The sequence below is a fragment of the Doryrhamphus excisus genome, linkage group LG4 (genome assembly GCF_037039965.1).
Source record: "Doryrhamphus excisus strain RoL-2023G ecotype Guam linkage group LG4, RoL_Dexc_Guam_v1.1, whole genome shotgun sequence".
NCBI classification, from domain to species: Eukaryota; Metazoa; Chordata; class Actinopteri; order Syngnathiformes; family Syngnathidae; genus Doryrhamphus; species Doryrhamphus excisus.
In genome coordinates this window covers 10,642,244-10,660,893 of record NC_136360.1, presented here as the reverse complement: position 1 = coordinate 10,660,893, position 18,650 = coordinate 10,642,244, and the positions used below count along the sequence as shown (strand labels likewise).

The following is an 18,650-nucleotide window of genomic DNA, read 5'->3' as shown; positions in this document are numbered from 1 at the left end:
ACAGGACTTTGTAGCCTGCTGTATGTATGCATTTGTGTATTGTAGCCAAGTACTGGAATACATAAATGGTTGCTTGTTTGCTGTCTTTATGTTGTATTGTTAAAGATGCTTGTTACATAGATTTGCACACATATGTAGTGTTTTAGCTGTCGGGCTCTCATTCTGTAGTTATCTTTCTTTCTCTAGGTCTTGCTACCTCAAATTCTATCTCTAGTTCTACTTCTAGAGCTCTGTCTCCCTTGGTAGTTCTTTAGCTTTCTCACTCTCTGCCTTGCAAGCTAGTTATTGTCAGTGGCTATTGAGTGTTTTGCTTGCTGGTTCGCTTATCCCTCTGTCTGGTTCTCTGGTTCTGACCTGGTTCTCCTTAAGAGACTTAGTATACATACTACAATATATTAAAAGATACATTATTTATGTGCTGTTGATTGATGATGATGCAGCAGTGACTGTATTTCATCCCTGTGTTCTTTGGAGTGTTTCTTTATTTTACGTTGAACGTGCTCCCCAGGAAGAAGACCAAGTTATTTGACTGCAGTAATAATGTTCCGAGCGTGTTAAAAGTGAAATTGTGTTTCCTTGTAGATGACACGCACGAGCGCTGTCAGGGTTTATTGCAGTGACCATAGCAACAGCAGTGGACTGGGGAGGACCATGAAGGTTTTTTTTCCCCTTCATTGTGTGTATGTGTTAATGCGCCAAGTATTCTTGTTTCAACGGGGGTGGCAGGAGCGCCCCCCCCCTTTAATATCCTTTATTAATGAAGCTTTTCAAAGTTATCTTATTACCGTTGACATCGTCTTAAACGCCAACTAGGGATGTGAGTATATTCACTGTATTGCTATAACTTTGCACGGCAGATGGGAAATTTGTTAGAGATGCATGTTTTGGCATAAATTGAAGGAAATTTAACGTTTAAGCAGTTGAGCAAGTTGCTTTCAACTTGCAACTTTTGACCAACAGTACTCATCAAAACCAACTCTTTGAGTAACATGAAAAATAATTTCCAAACCTTTGAGTAGTACTCTGATTTCACCACAACTGTGTGATTCTAAAGTGCAGTTGTGCCTTAACGTCATTAATTCATTCCAGATGTTCGAACACAAACCACAACCAAGGCATTTTTTCCAATAGAACATGACAACTTCTCATTATCGCAACGACCCGAGCACGATGTCAACAATAAATATATAATTACAACCCACCTACAAGTTTTACCTGTAGTGGACAACAAATATATATCAGTAATTTTTTCTCCCAAAAAACGTAGTGCTGCTCAAATGTGTAAAATACATAAAAGAATAATGCTAAGAATATTTTTGTAGTTGGAACATAGAAAACCTGTTTACTGCCTTCTAAATGGGATTTTAACTTTAATAGAGCCTTCTAGACATGAAATAACACCCTTTAGTCAATTTTGCATACTTATTGGCCAATATAGTGAACATAATCTTAGACATAATAACCCTTTAGGCACCTGCGTTTTTTTCTGTTTTGACATTACTATTTCAAATGGTTGTAGCTTGAAAATAATTAGCAATAACAGCATGCTGTAAATGAGAAAAATCATCAGTATAACCCAAAGTTTGTAATGGGAGTAAATTTACTCTCCTAATGTGTGTAGTATGGCGTCACTAGGCTCAGAATTGGTCATATCCCCGTCTCCACGATATCATCTCATCCAAATGTCTGATCCACTTGTGATACAGAAAAATGTGACACCCCTCCATGGGTCTGATGTGCTGTGCTTTAATGTCTTACGTGTTCAAGTTAAAGAAAGACATTTGATTACTTTCTGTTAGTTGTGTTTTGTTTTGTAGTTAAGTGAAGCACAGTAACTTGACAGACTGGTTGTTGTACCGTTGTTACAGGTAGAGGAGGGTTGCTATTTACTGCGTTAGAAAGGTGCAAGGATGGGGGAAGGTGCATGTTAGGAGGGAGGGGTGCAGTGATGGTGGGATTCTCATCTCTGCAGCGCTGAGTGTTGGGAGCTTTCCGAATGTGTTGATGCACTGCTCTGGTGCAGCTGGTGCTGCTGTCCTGCCTGAACGCCCTCCCTTTCCTTTTCCTCCCTCCCTTTCTCCCTCCATCCTTCCGCCACCTCAATAGCCTCTATCGGCTCCGCTTCAACAGCAGGCGCTTTCCACAGGTTTCCGTGGGAGGGACCAGCTCGGGATTTGCTGCTCCGTGAGAATTCTCCCTGGATCCGGCTGCTGTGGAAAGGGAGTGAGAACTGAGAGAGTGACCAAGCGAGGAGGAGAAGGGGTGGTGGCCAAGGAGAGGACCTGGGAGTGAGCCATCAGTCCTTCAGGTGAGTGTCTTAAGCGTACTACTATCTGGAGTCTTCATGTGTACATTATCTCAGGAGATCAGGTGCTTCAGCTTGTCTTTATTGTGCAAACTTAAAATACTTCAATCCAATAGACATGAGCATAGAAAGTGCAGTTTTTAACCTCAAAGGACAATAATGGATAACAACTGTCCCCTTCCCATCATCCAATTCAGTGTGCTGCTTATCCACATATCCTTCTTGGTAATGGTGTAGGTTTACTTTATTCCAAACAGTCTTAACAAAGTTGAGTACATCACATGTCCATCATGGTTTGTTCACTTCCTGTGTTTAACATGTACCAGATTTTGTGATATAGGGAAAAATAATTTGAATTAGGAAAGTTTGTATATAGTAGATGGCGTATTCAGTACTGAAGACCAAGTAAATAAATGTACTCTTGACAACAACAATGTTTTCGCGCCAGATTCACATTTCATTCACATTCATTTTGTGCCTAAATTCAGCAATTCCAAGCATAAAAATTGCAAAGTAAATGGAAAGTAAAATACAATTATAAGGCATTCCAAAGACACATTCAAATATGTTGTGATATAGAGTATTGTGGTCAGTAATGTTAATGTAATGATTGGTGAGACCCAAAAGCACCAGACTTGATCGCCAGAACAAGTGGCTTTTATTGCAGGTTTGGATTATCTCACACCAGGCACAATAATTCTAACTAGGCAACTTTTTTGCCCCAAAACGAAGCCAAAATAAAACTAAACTCTGAATACATTTACAGCAACATGTGAGTCTTATTTATATATCAAATAGCTGATTTTCTCTTATATTTACTATATTGGCTAATATCAGTGTAAAGGTTACTATAGGGTATATTTCACGTCTGGAGGGTCTAATAACGTAGGAACCAATTACACAATGCCCCTTTTACCCCCCAATGTACAGTTTCTACGAGTACTTGTATGGTTGTTTGATGTGTCCTCATGGAATATATATATATATATATAGATGTGGCGAGCAGAATGTAAATATCAGAAAGGGACGTGTGACAGTGTTTTGTGGCGTATTTCTTCTTAATGGATTGTTGCGGGGAAATCGCCTATCCATCACTGGAGCCTGGGAGCTGCCTCGCCCCACCCTGACAGCTCCTGTTTGTGTGAATGTGTCTCACAGCAGTACACAGTCACTCCAGTCCTGTAAGAACTCTCTAGGCTGTGTTGATGTGTTGCCTGTGTTATTATTGTATACCACCTGGTGGCGCTGTTATTAAACCCCATCAATAGGACTGACTTGACATTTCTAACACAGAAACATATATTCATAGTAGGGGTGTAACCATTCGTTTTAATAACGATTCAATTCACCATTTGTGGTTGCCGATATGATTTGAGGATGATGTTGGTTCATTTAGAACGATACCATCTGAAACGATTCATTCATTCATTCATTTTCTACCGCTTTTCCTCATTTAAATAAATTTTTTGCCAAAAATTCATCCCGTGTGTGAGAAATGAATACCTGGATGCTGGACAGTGCAGTTGAAGTTTCATAGATTCCCATTGTTTTTTGAAAGGGAATCGGGTATAAATGGTAAATGGTATAACCTTCATCTCCATGTCTTAAGGCTTAAGTCCATGTTCTGCAAGTTCGAGGAATGATGGTATTGGGAGGCGTTTCATGCCCAATTTGATCTATTGGCCCAGGAAAAGGGGTGGTTTACAGAAATAATTGTCCTCCTACTAGACTTACCTACTGAGTATTGAATCAGAGCAACTGGATTCACTTGCTTTTCCTAAAGATGCTTCACTCCTAAAGTATGTGCAAATGCTTGGATACAACTCTAAAGATATCTCATGGACTGAAAACCCTTAAAGACACCTTTTTGTGCAAGTAATTTATGAATTTGTGGATAAAAACGTTCCTCAAATGATCATGAAACGTGTTGCAACTTATTTGTTGCAACACGTTCAACAGTTAGCGCTCACTACGCAGCCGCGTAACCATTCATTCATATATTCATTTTCTACCACTTTCTATCCTCACGAGGGTCACAGGAGCTGCTGGAGCCTATCCCAGCTGTCTTCGGGTGAGAGGCGGGGTACACCCTGGACTGGCCGCCAGCCAATCACAGGGCACATATAGGCAAACAACCATTCACACTCACATTCATACCTGTGGACAATTTGGAGTCACCAATTAACATTAACATTTTTTCGGAATGTGGGAGGAAACCGGAGTATCCGGAGAAAACCCACGCATGCACAGGGAGAACATGCAAACTCCTCAGAGAGATGGCCGAGGTTGGAATTGAACTCGAGTTTCCTAGCTGTGAGGCCTGCGTGCTAACCACCCCTCCGCCGTGCAGCCCCATAACCATCCATGTAAATTAAAATAAGTGTAATTTATTAAGTAAATAAGATATTGCAGAAGTTTGCATTAAAAAGATTTTCGCAATTTGGGTCACCGCTTGTTATAGAAGGGTGATTGTTGGTCTCACAGCCAAACCAGGTGAGAACCACTGCAGTAAAGCACTAAAGCATTTCTGTAGGCATTTTATACTCATTTGTGACCCCACCTGGTTATTGCTTTACATGTTGCTATTTGTTATGTGGATTTATTATTTGTGTTTATCCAGTCACGTAACAACTTGCTGTAATCTGTTCTGGAGCCAATTATGTGACTCAGCAACACACACACACACGCACACACTGAGTTGTTCCAATGTATTCCCCCCGTGCAGAATATTCACTGCCGCTGTCTGTGTAATATTACTTTTTCTTTGACGTCTGTACTCCTTCTGCAATATTGCACTGTTTGTTGTGGCGAGCGCCGTTGTGTCCATACATGAGCCTCGACTGCGCAGTGCTCATAACTTTTTCACCCCCCCCAGCCTGTATGTGCGGACCATCATCTGTTTAACCATGAGTGGAAAATCCAATTACATTCTCCTCTGCCTCCAATGAAGTAGCGTTTTGATAGCTTTGATGGCACAAATCTGCTTCAATCATCGGACGTGCCCTCAAATGCTTTTTGGTCCCGTGACCATTGATTTGAGTAGGAGAGGTCCAGGTCTTTGCTCCATATATCCTGACGGAGATTCCCATTATCTTTGTGTATATATATGCTGCAGTGCCTCTGTGGATGGTCGCTGTATATGAATGAGCAATTTAAATGCACATATTTCTTTGTTGTGTTGGTGTTTGTGTGCACTGTCACGATATGAATGCACATATTCATGTGTTTGTGTTTGCAGTATGTCCTTTTTGTGTCCTTTTTAAGAATCCTTGGTTGTGGTAAATGCCAAGCACAAAAGCGATGAAAGGAAAAGAAGTGCTTTGCCTCTCATAGCTGTAATGAGGGCTCATTTATCTCTATCTCAGTGCAGTCTCATCATTTGGGATTGCAGTGGAATGAGCAAGATTGCGTTTATTATATTTCAGGCATGGTCGTGTGGTGTGTGTGTGTGTGTGTGCATGACGGTGGTTGTTTAAGTGTCGTTAGTCACGCCTGACATATTGTATGTATTTGATTACCTAAAGTTAAAATGGCTCGTGCTGTGAATGGAGTTGCTTTTTCATGTTTTGTCAACACAATGACATAATTCAACACACAGACAGTGTGAATTTTATACTGGTGTAAGTGTGGAAGTGCCCCACCCAGTCCTTCAGATGGCCAGTCTTAAAGGCAGGGGTGTCCAAAGTGTCCAAAGGGAGCCATTTGTGGCATGCAGCCTGTTTTTTATTGTTTTGCAGTGTTTGAAATTTGTAGCACACATAATTTCCATGAATGCACCGCAACCGATTCCTAGTGACAATATGGGAACAGTGCGTGTCACACATGCTATTGTCGTGCACCAGATGTAAAGAGTGCTTCACAAGTTGTAACTGAGTATGCTCATTACGTGTCAATGTGTACCATTTTCGGTCCCAAATTGCGTGCCAAGTACGGAATTTACAGGACACGTCCACAGAACAGTGTGCAAACTAGTCAGACGTGGCATGACTAAATAAATAAATGACACGCATTGACATTGCCAATTGCAGGACAATGCGAAGGCAAAATGAATGGAAGTGTAAACACCACAAAATATTTAAGATTTCTTAGCATATGCATGTTTTACCATTTTAGCCAGCTCACATGGGATTGACTGCCGTTGCCCCTCTTTCTGCTTTCTGCACTACATCTTTGTTGTTTTTATACTACAGGCTAAAGGTTGAGTAATGTTATTGTAGGCTCCGCCCCGTCTGGCCTCATTTAAGAGCTTCTGAGAGCTCTTGCAAACGCCAATAGGCCACGACCTTGGCCAATCACGATGCAGGGTTGCTGATTGCTGCTTAACTCTGACAGGAAGTGCCTGCACCTCATTTGGATGATGGGTTCTCCTCTCCTCTTGAGAAGAAAATGGCTATTATCCTCACAATGAGGCCCTGTCTGCATATATCTGGTTTCATTCTGCCTTTATTTCAATGCATAATATGTAAATCCTAGTCTTTTTGTCTCTAAATGTACATACAGTATAGTGGCACTGGCACAATGTGCTCAAAGACATGCTTTGCAGTTGATTGGCAGCCTGCGATATTAGTTGGTATGTAATAACTTTGATGTTTTTGCCTCAAGAGAGTCCCTCCTCCTTTGGAAATCACATTTAGTCAACACAATCACTATCCCGGATGTCACTCGGCGGGACAGAGGCACACCATTTTTCATTTCCTTCCAGAGTGTCATGAGCGGCGCTGTTTGTTGTTCCTATATGAATGTGTTGTCACGCTTCTGACAGCGAGGGGAATGATTGTTAGGCATTCCTCTTGTCTGAGATGCTTCAGAGATATAATGAAATGATGCTTTGCGCCACAATGTACTTTTTCAAGTCTTTCTGTACATTCAAAATCATGAAGATTCTGTTGTTGATTTTGGTCTCGTGTATATATATATGTATATACTATGCTACACTATACTGTACTGTACTGTACACTATTCAACATAACAATAATAGACACGGTATAATAAATAGAAGGCTAATGCTGGCGGTGTTTATCTGCATTGACACTATTGACACATGAGCTATATTATTACATATTACATATTACACTAATTTGCTTTGTCACATAATATCACTGTTGGCAGACAAGTCAACAGTATTTGCAGCTGCTCAGTGAGAACACAAAATGCAGAACAATATGTGCTTTCACTCTTAAGTAACCAAATAAAAAAAGAATTGCTGCAGCTCAAGGATTTCTTGAGGAGGTGCAGGTCATACAATGTATGTTTGCGAGATGGACCGGTGCGGCGTGGACTGGCAGCCCCGTTATTTCAGGAAGGGATAGGGTGAATGCCTGGAGAGCGCTGAGGTGTACAGGCAGGTTCATGGGTCAAAATGCATGTCTGTTGGGAGGTCTGTTGGTCATTCTCCTGGAGTCGACAGAGCTTAGGTGATAATGCATTTCTTTTTCTTCACGTTTTTGGGATTTACCGGTAAAGTCCCCAAGATTGACTGGTGGACTGCAATCGACTGGTTGGCTTCATGAAAATGTTGCTGCTATGGCACTTTGAACGTGTTGACAAGTTATGACAATGTGGTGCCACCTTTGGACCTGAACTAACACCTTTGGGCTTACAGTAACTAGCTCAATCTCAAAATCAATAGTTTTCTTTATATGGGAATGTGTGACACCTGAAAGTTTGACGGTCGATTTTAAAATGGTTAGTGATTTTGGAACTTGTCAGAATGTGCTATCAAAGGGTGTATCCTGCTGACATAACATGTCATTGAGACATTTTGAAGATGATTCACTGAGACTTGCAGCGGGATCATGTTATTGGTTTATGCTTTTGTGTTGAGGCAAAACCTTCTGAGTTGGGTGACGTGCACCACCAAAAACAAAACAAAATGCTGTGGCAACTAAGTCTCTAAGAGTTGTGATTGGTCAGCTTTTAGGACATTATGTCCTGTGTATGTGACTTGTACAGCCCATCTTCACTAATACCTTCTCCAATTTTGGATACATTTAACTGTGGTAAAACAGTTAAATTGATTAGTTAAATTAGAGACTTTCAAGGTGAGGCTACTGTGACACTTATTTAAGAAAGACGGCATCATAACACGCAAGCTCCGTTGGCTTACATGAGTTGACCCGTATCCTGTTTGGATCTTTAATATCCGACTTTTAGGCTGTGTTCACAGTTGTGGTTTGGACCTCTAGTCCCAACCAAACATTTAAATTGGTGCCCACTGGCATTTTTTGTCAGGGTACCGAAGTATGTGCGGTAAGTCATAAAGTAAGGTCTTGGGCAGCTTTTGGGACATAGAAAACATATTATATTATAATATTTACCAGCTTATATTTGGCAAAAAGCTTCCATAATCAACTTTCTTTGGAAATTTCAAGTCTTTTAAGGGGGCGTTTTTTTGGCTTGGACTCCTAAAAAGAGTTGACTTTTTTTGGCTCCCAAACAGCTCCTCAGTCATAGTTATGAGTATAGTCAGTCTGATTGTGTGTATTCTTTGTATATTTCCAACTATTTACAGTGAAACAACACAAGATCAATGAAACATTACACAACCAAATATGAACAAAAATGCCCGAGACTAGTGTTTCCTACTTCTCATTTTCCTCACCTTTCTAGCTTGCGCGTATATATGTACGCATATATGTAGGTAGTATGTATGTATGTACGTATGTAGGGACGTACGTATGTACGTGCAGAGACAAAAGCATGATGAAGTAAAAAAGGTATTTAATCATAACAAAAGAGCGACAAAGTACAACGATGAGATATGGTTTAAATATACAGAAAATACTGAACAACTTAACTAGTTGGCAGCTGAGGAAAAAGACAAATAAGGGTTACAGGCAATAGGACGTGAGCCAAGTGTCCACAAAGTTGGTGAGGTTTGACAACAATCTGACAAAGGTTAGCTCGAAGGCATGGCTTTAAAAGTCCTAACTCTAGATGAGCTACAGGTGTGCTGGTCAGCTGAGCAAGGATGGAGGAGTCTCCAGCAGGGCTGCAAGGAGACAGCAGACGGCAGCAGAGTGGAAATCATGACAATCCATCCTCATCTGTTTAGTGTCAACATTTTGTACATTTCGTGTGCGGCTTTAACAGAAAAAACGACAAGAAAAAAATATGACAACTTGTTCACTCTCATTGTACGATTCTCATTGTTCACTTCAAAGAGCTGGTTGTAAAACCATTTTGTCCGGAACGACCCATCACACCAACAGAAAGATCTGGGCAATGAGACAGCACTTCCAACACACATTCATTTACATATTTGCCATCTCGGTGGGATTTTAGCACTGGTCTGTGTCTTTGGTCTGTGCCGCTTGACATTTAAGATCATGTGAGCAGAACCACACAGGAGTTCCCTTGGGAATTTAGATGATGATATTCACATTTTACCAAAGTGAACCAAACGAGTCAAGTGTGAACACACCCTGAAAGGAATGATGCACACCCTGGGTAAAAGAAAGTTTTGGCGTGAAATGTACTCAAGACATTTCAAATGAAGCCAGAGAGCAGCAGGAGCAGCAGGCGGTGGAGAAAAATGAAGTCGGTGAGGGAAATGGAGCGAGGGGACTATATAGCTGAGGTGGTGGATCGATAATATGCCCTCTGATCCATAACATTAATGGGAGGGAATACGTTATTACTGTTAAGAGATGTTAGGTGGGCAGGACACACACAGGACAACATCTGGGCGTCCAGCCAAAGAATCCCCTCCTCCTCTCCCCTCTTTTTAACCTTGGAAAACTCTGCAGAGCTCCATCTCCTTCCTCATCCTCTGGCCATTTCATCTTCTGTCCTAATATCCTGATTGAAGCGCTCACCTCTCGCTCTCGTGCTTAATGAGCAGCACGGGCCTGAGTGCAGTGCACTCAAGCATAGCCCAAACCCTGGGACGTGCTTACTTGTCGATGACACTCTGCAGAAATAGTTCTCAGGTCTTTTGAGGATGAGTGGTAAGCACTGTCCTCACTACTCTTATTCTTTGTCAAAGCAAGAGCTCTATTGACTTTTTTGGATTGATGTATAGCTGTGGTCATATTAGTCCGATAATGTAACAGTCACAATTTGTAACTGTTAATTACAGTGGATTTGGGGGATTTTGTTTGTAACTATCATTGATGGGAGGAGAGATCCAGTGGTCTAATAGTGTGACATGTAGGAGTATCTCCATATGGTGATATTTATAGGTTATCACATGGTTTGTCTGGTATCAGGCCAGGTATCATGCCCCCAAGTGTCTGATACTGGCACTGATACCGATACTGGCATGTGTACATGTTGTGTACATGTTCTTATTATCACATACTATTTAATCATGAGCTTATTATCACGTACTATTTAATCAAAAGACCATTTTGTTTCCTGAAAATCTTCATTTTATTACATGTATTATATCTAAACAGTGTAAACACAATAATTGCAAAAATATTTCAACAATAATATTTTATCAACAGTCTTATCAATGTCTGACAATTAAAGTTCTATTAATCAAGTTTGGGTTTTTTGGTGACTGGAGAAGCACTAGGAATATTTATAGTGTGTGTTCACGCTCGTGCGCTGTTCTCTGATTGGTTGTTTCACAGGCACAATACCAGAGCAGCACGCTCTGAGTGGACAGCTACGGGGGCTGATACTGGACATGGTTAAACTCTATATTTTATCAGTATCACTGCCCTGGGCTTTGACACAGTATCATTTCAGCCTTTTCCCGTATCATTCATGGGCGGTTTCTAGGGTACAGGGCCAATTAATACTGTAGTATGTGATAAATGGCAATATCTCCCGATCGATTTATCAATATGCGTCCACCAAGTATTGGTAGTATTGATGTACATACGTTCAGTATAAAGTACCTCACTCATCATCACTTCCTTATAGCGAGAAAGTCGCCAGACACGCAACAGGAGACAACGTGGCGGACACAAGCGAAAAACAGAAGTTGAAAGATGCACCGGTAGCATATAAATCAAACAGTGGATATATTTGGGGTTTTACACTCCTGATGATAGAACAAAGCTGGAGAAGGTGGGGTCTAATTTAGGCAAAACTCACTTTCAATCCAACAAGTCGATCACTCACAGTAAATCTGTGTATGTTTGCAAGGGTTTGTGGCGTATCTGTTTTTGTATTAATAGTAGTATACTAGATTATTGTATATTGATTTCCTGACCAATATAAGATAATCACTGTATTGCCATATTGTGAGATAATCATTATTGTGAGTCTTACATATTGTATCGTGAGCTACCCAGAGGTTCCCACCCACTTCATACGGCAGTGATCAACCAAAAAACTCACATAAAATCAGGATCGGCCTGATCTTGTGGCTAAATCCGTTTTTAACCAATCTTCAAAAAAAGAGCCAAATCAACAGTCGATCATGATCCTGCAGATCGGAATGGGACATCCCTAATGCTGACATTAGCTCCGGGGACAGCAGTATTGAAATCTGAATTAATGTCCAGGTTACATCACTGCACTTTCTATTTGCAGCAGCCTACACTCCAGTACACTGTGAATACAAATATGGACGGCTGTGTGTTTGTGCAGCTGTGTGTACTCGCATCAGGTCATTGTGTCGGCCGTTGCGTTGTGGTGCAGCACACCAACTCCCTCCACCTGACATTCTCAGCGTGGATGAACCTGAATACCAGGTTTGAATCTCTGTGCAGTGCAACAATCATGACATGTGTACATGTTCTTGGACATTGCAGTCCATGAAAGCATTGTCTTTGTAAAGGTGGATCTTCTAATGCTACAATGTGAGCCGCCTGAGTCACGCAGCACAGCAAGAGTTAGCGAGGTAAAAATGTATTTTTCGCCCTCTTTTTGTCAGTCTTTCCATGACTCCAAATCAGCGCCTTTCTCCTCTGCTATCTTGGCCTTCTTGCCTCTTCGCCTCCTATCTGCAGCCGCACACAGGGGACCGATGGAGTGTTTCTATTTCGCTGAGTTTTTCCTGCTGAGCACCGATATTGAAAGTCCCATTCTGCTCCCCGCGTCCAAGATAAATCAAGAACATTTTTCTACACTTGCGATCAATGCCCGGTCCTTCCATGAGTGCCCCTACAAATGTAGCTCATATCCATGTTCCCTTACTTCCTTCCTGTTTCCTTTTTGAAGCCTCCCTCCAGCAGTCCACTCCTGTGGGAGGGATTTGCATGCCATTAGCATATCATTACAGATTTAATAGTATGAACCCAACACCCTCCTGACCGAATAGGACAAGGGGGGGTTAAGATAGTGACGAGGACTCAGCAGGGCTCCAGACTAACTTGTTTTACTCGGAGCACAGTGGCCTCTAACTCAAAGGGGAACTGCACTTTTTGGGAAATTTTGCCCATCATTCCCGATCCTTATGTGAAATCATCCCAAAGAGAGCGGACATTGTAACTGGTGTGTGTGTGTTTGTGTGTATACATGTTTCACTATATCGTGATCTGCCTAGCACACAGCAACATGACTCTCCGCCTGGGGGACAGGACGTTTTACCTTGTTGACAGAAGTAGCATTAGTTCCAATAAATAAGATAAGATATGCCTTATAAATGCACCTAAGAAAGATGTTCTGTTTAAAATAATCAAAATAAGGCAAAAATAGTGTATTACATGTTATCATCAATGCACTTGTTCATGCATGATCACAGCATATATATAAAACGTTGTTTGATGTTTTTTTTAGAGGGCTTTGTAGTCGAAATAAGTGTATCCCAATGACATACATTGTTAGCTAGCTCATAATAACTCCTTTTCTGGCGTCATAATGCACAGAACAGGGAAAGTAAGGATTGTAAATGATGTGCAAAATTTAAAAAAGTGCAGTTCCTCTTTAAAATGTGAGTAGCACAAGCAGAAAGTTTAGAGATGCACACCGACATTTCCTCTCTATTTCACTGTAATACTGATAAATGCTTTAACACCAATACCACCCTCTTTTCCCCTTCTTTTGTGTAAAATAAGTCACATTTGGAGTCAATGCACCCAGAGGCGAGGCAGATAACTATAGCTAGCGAGCTGGCAAGCTGCCGCCAGGAAGACAAAATGTGTAAACAAAGATGGTAGAAAAGTCGATGGAATGTGATTGAAGCGTGAGCGATCACACCCACTGGCAATGATAGGTTTCGACTGGGACACGCTGTTGTCAATTGACTCCACATTTCACAGACTCATTTTTTTGTTCCATGGTAATAAGGGAGTCCCTTCTCAAAGACTGTACTTTTATCTGGTTGCACATGCATGAAAAATATATATGAACAACACACATATATACAACATTGCTCCCTGTCTGTGCATCATTTGAGTGTGACTTCTAAATAAATGAGGTGGTGACCAGAATGTACTGTAGGTATCTGTGGGTATCTACCTGTCCAAATGACCTAATGTGCGTTATCCTGGGGTCCCCAACCTTGACCACAATGGAAATCCTTTACAGACGCATGAAATGTTTGATATCATTGAAGCATTATTAAATATTCCCACAGAATTCCCTGAAAGTTAAGCTGTTTAGTTCCCTGTAGAACCCCAACAAGGAAATCACTTTGCATGCAGTCAACAGGACAGAAAATATTTGTTCATGCAAAATCATATCAGTCTATGTCTGACACATTCTGAGAAAGTCCTACCCACATTAAAAAAAATCTTTGTTGTGCAACTCCTAAGAAGTATGAGCCTGGAAGGATGAGGTTTTTTCCAATTAGGACAATCTATTTGTGATGATCATTTGCAATCCTTTCTAATTTCACACTTCTTAAGTTTCCACGTAAAAGGCAACATTTTAGAAGGGAGATGTGTGATTTGCTAACATGGATGGATGAAATCAGGGTCCAGGATCAAGTATCTCCAGCCACACAAACAGAATACATCACCATATAGTTGCGTTACAGTGTCCCCACTTAATGAGGTCGTCAGCCGCTTGTTGTTATTTATGTTCTCAGGCCTCCATGGGCACACCGTGGTGAGAGCTTCTCATGATTACACTTTTTTTCTCCCTCTCGTCATCTCCATTGCGCTAATTTATTTGTTGTTGTTGAAGCGGCTGCTGATAGGCTCAGAGATGACATTTAGCTAAAGAGCAGAGAGGCCGTTAGCTTCAACATTCATCTAATCAATCTCGCTAATGAAAGCGTCGTCCTCTCTGTAGCCTCGGTCTCCCCTCGCTACTCTCACCCTGCCCTCTAGCCTTTCATTTGCTCGCTTTTTGTCCCGTTTTAACCTGTGTTTAACCGTTTCTTTATAGGAAAAAAATAATTATGAAGGCTACATAGCAGAAAAACGACACTACATTCTCTTGCGTGTATTTTTCTTCATAATTCTGCTGGTCCTCAGCCACCTCCACTTCCACCGGGAGGAGACAGAGGTGTTCCCAGGTCAGCTGCGAGACATAATCCCTCCAGCATGTCCTCGATCTGCCCCGGGGTCTTCTCCTAGGTGGGCATGCCTGGAACACCTCACCAGGGATGCGCCCAGGAGGCATCTGGTCTAGATGCCAGAGGCACCTCAACTGACTCCTCTTGATGTGAAGGAGCAGCGGCTGTACTCTGAGCCCCTTCTGGATGAGCGAGCATGCAATTTCCCTACCTCACCCTATCTCTTAGGGTGAGTCCAGCCACCCGATTGAGGAAATTCATTTCAGCTGCTTGTATCTCGTTCTTTTGGTCACGACCCAAAGCTCATGACCATAGGTGAGGGTGGGAACATTGGTCAGCTCAGCTCTCTCTTCACCACAACGATGGTACAGCCACCACATTACTGAAGATGCACTGAGAAGACACTGAGATACTTAAACTCCTCCACCTGGGGTAAGACTTCACCCATAACCCAAAAGATGTAATTCACCTTTTTCCGACTGAGAACCATGGCCTCAGATTTGGAGGTGCTGAGTTTCATCCCAGAAACGTCAACCTCCCCGGTAAATGCTTAATTTACAGCCTAATGAGGCCATCAGAACACCATCATCTGCAAATAGCAGGGAGGAGATCCAAAGGCCAACAAACTGGATTCCTCAATGTCTTGGCTCGGACTAGAAATTCTGTCCATAAGCAATTCTGTCCCTCAACATCTAGATTCTTGAGAAATTCTGGGTAAAATCCATCCATCCCTGCAGCTTTGAGGAGCACTGAGGAGTTTCCTCAGATACATCAGCCACAGTGATGGGCTTTTGTGTCAGCGTTTGTGTCTCAGCTTCCTCTCTGGAAGGTATTTCGGTTGGATTGACAAAGGTCTCAAAGCATTCCTTCCACCTCTTGACTACCAGTTGAGGTCAGCAGGCGTTCATTGCCACTATAAAGAGTTTGGAATAGGCTCTGCTCTCCCTATCTGAGGTTTGCCAGAACCTCTTCAAGGCCAACCTAAAACCATGCTCCATGGCCTCACCGAACCCGACTGACACCCAAGTTTTTGCCTTGTCCACTGCAGAAGCCGCATTCCGCTTGACCTGCCAGTACCTGTCAGCTGCTTCAGGAGTCCCACGAGCCATGTTATGAATCATACAGAAAAATCATTCATGATTTATTGTGTAACTTCACAGCTGAAGTACAACGCTAGCTTTACTTTACCAATGTAGTTCAACAGAATTGTTTTTGCTGGTCTCGTTTTGTGTGTCTGTTACTTAGAACTCATAACATAGTGATTTGACAAATTACAATTTGTGTATTTTATTCAGCTATGTCCACTCATTTCAATCTGGATTTTGGAAAAGGTTATTACTAAGATAGCCCATCATAAAGAACCACCAAAAACTCAAGCAGGGGTGTCAAACCTGTGCCACAGAGGGCCTAGAGACTGCAGGTATTCTTTCAGGCCGATCGTTAAAGCAGGTGATTTTAACGATTAGCACCTCCTTCAGTTTTCGGGGAAGGAGCTCCTCAATGAAATCACCTGCAGTGCACGGATATACAAGCCCAAATGTTCCATCTCTCCTGACTGTGTGGCCAACATGTTTACCACAGTACATGTTTTGGATGCTGCAAAATGCAAAATTATACAGTCACAAATTGTTAGTATTCTTGGTGCTACGCCACCCCCCACACTTAGGAGGGCACCAAGGGCCCAGTCCAGACTACCTAGACCCCTCCGCGCCCAGCCCACAAAGTTGCAGGAGACCCTCAGAAAACCCACTCCACAGCAGCCCCACACTCAAAATCATCGAGGGACTCACAGCGGAGTGGGAGGACAATCCCAAGGTCCACCAGTACCCTATCAGTCCTAGCAGGGCGGGGCTTGCTTGACAGCGGGACTAACCCAATTATCCCTACTCAATTCCTGGTGTCTACTGTTAAAAATAAGGAGTAGGGCATGAATGAGGGGGAGTGCAAGTTGGGGGGGTGGCATGGTTGGCTCGTGGTGGCCTGACCTAACTGGCTGTTCTTCAACCTTGTCCCTTATGGTCGGTCCCATTGGGTGGCGTGAGTGCACATGAGCAGCTGTTTATGTAGGTGCTGATGTGTCTACAATGCAGTTAAAGTGTCCACCCCCCCAACCCCCCAAGTGTATTTAGACTATGGAAGCTACTTTTCTTAGACATTCGGATAGACTGTAACGTGCAATGCTTTTATTGTAGAGGCTGGGAGTGTGTTGTTTGATGTCATCTTTACTTTATGTTAGGCTTTCACAGCTTCAGTGGTCATTGTAAAAATACCCTTGTTTACATTGTGCTTGGGATTATTTCATACACAACACATAATGAATCAATAGCATCACATGACACATAATGTAAGTCCAATACTGCCTTCTTGCCAAACTTACTGTAAGACAATCACAGTAGCCATTCGCCCACTGCTCTCACACACATCAGCTTACCTTCTTCTTCTCTGGTGTCAGTCTCCTTTCTTTATGTTTACGTGTAAGTAAGCAAAGAAAAAAGACAAGCAAAGATGTGAAAGTAAGTGAGAGGTGGGGAGGGGGGAGTCTTTTGGTGAACTTTATTATTACTCAGCCATTGTGGAGAAAAACTTCCCTGCAGCAAGGTCGCTGCTTGCCTCCATCAGGACATATCTCTGTCCTTGTGTAGCACTCTCAGCTTCATGTTTATCTCTAACACACACACACACACACTTATACACAGACAAAGACACATTTGACAAATAAATTTTATGAAGGCAGCGGGTCTCTGGTGAAGCCAGTGGCTGTGACTTATAGAATATAAAGCAGAAAGAATGTGTGTCTATCATGATAAGCATGAACACAAACGCTTTCAATGTTTGAATCTTTTGGGGGACACAAAACGTGACCTACACGTGCATCCCATACTAATTTCTTACATAATCATTCACTACTGTTGCACACACATGGAAAAGTATGTCAAAATAAAGGCATTTCAGTGGCACCTCAAAACCGCCAAAGTTTTACCTCCATTTTTTTCAAAAAATGTCAAACTAGTTTTACTTCAAACCATTAACTTTTGAAGTATGTTTTCCTTTTTTTTTGTGCTGGCACAACTGCCACAATAATCCCTTATACAAGTTACTTTTACAGCCGTAACACACGCTAAGCTAAAAGTCAACTCTGAACTCCCGACATCCCTTAGCATTGGAACACACGCAAAGCAACACAAACGCACACGTTTTATTTGTCTTAAATGGCTTTTTTTCTGTTATGTCTATTAGATTTGTTAATTTGAGTGCAAATGGGATATTATTCCATGTCTAGAGGGCTCTAATAATGTTAAAAATTGAATTTAGGAGGTTATAAACAGATTTTCTATGTTAATTAACTATGAAACTATTCCATTTATAAATAAGGAATCCTACATTGTGGAAATGTACGTACTATAACTGTATCACAGTTGAGTCGAAACACAATTGTGTAAATACATTTTCAGATTTGTTGTATCTTTTCACTTGAAAATGTTCAGTTCATTTGGAGCTGTTAATTGTTAGTTGCAAATGGTGATTAATTCTGATTAATTTGAGTTTTAATTGTTTCACAACCCTAGTATTACAATAGTATTGTTAGTTTAGTATTTACAGATTCATGAATTCATACAGCGCAGTAAAAAATACAGGATATAATACATTCAAAAGCATTGAATGGCCGCCAATATAACGTCCATGGTTCCACATAAGCACTTTTTTGTCGGTTCATACAAACTCTGATGAAGGCTGATTACTAGAAGCTCGCCCTTGCACTCCACATATTGTTTTCTGGACTCTGCATCCAACATTGTAGCGTTCCAAACTGGCTATTCCACTTAGCAGGAAGTCATTGGATAGCTGCATTTCCTGCATGTGTTGTTGCACAAAAAAGCAACAAGCAAGTGAATCTGTGGAAAAACATAATATAGCACAAACTAAACTGCTGCCCTGCTAAATGGCCCACACTAAAAGCTCATCCTGATTAAAATGGGATTTATT

At 41.6% G+C, this 18,650-nt stretch overlaps 1 protein-coding gene across 1 annotated transcript in view; it reads left to right on the top strand.

Annotated features, from left to right (window-relative positions):
• The first annotated feature begins 2,051 nt into the window (after positions 1–2,051).
• The window catches only part of dab1a (DAB adaptor protein 1a), a 205,161-nt gene continuing 188,562 nt past the window's right edge, over positions 2,052–18,650 (top strand). The window contains exon 1 of the mRNA XM_058072449.2: positions 2,052–2,308. The gene's annotated coding sequence lies outside the window, so the exon portion shown is untranslated. The remainder of the gene's footprint in view (positions 2,309–18,650) is intronic.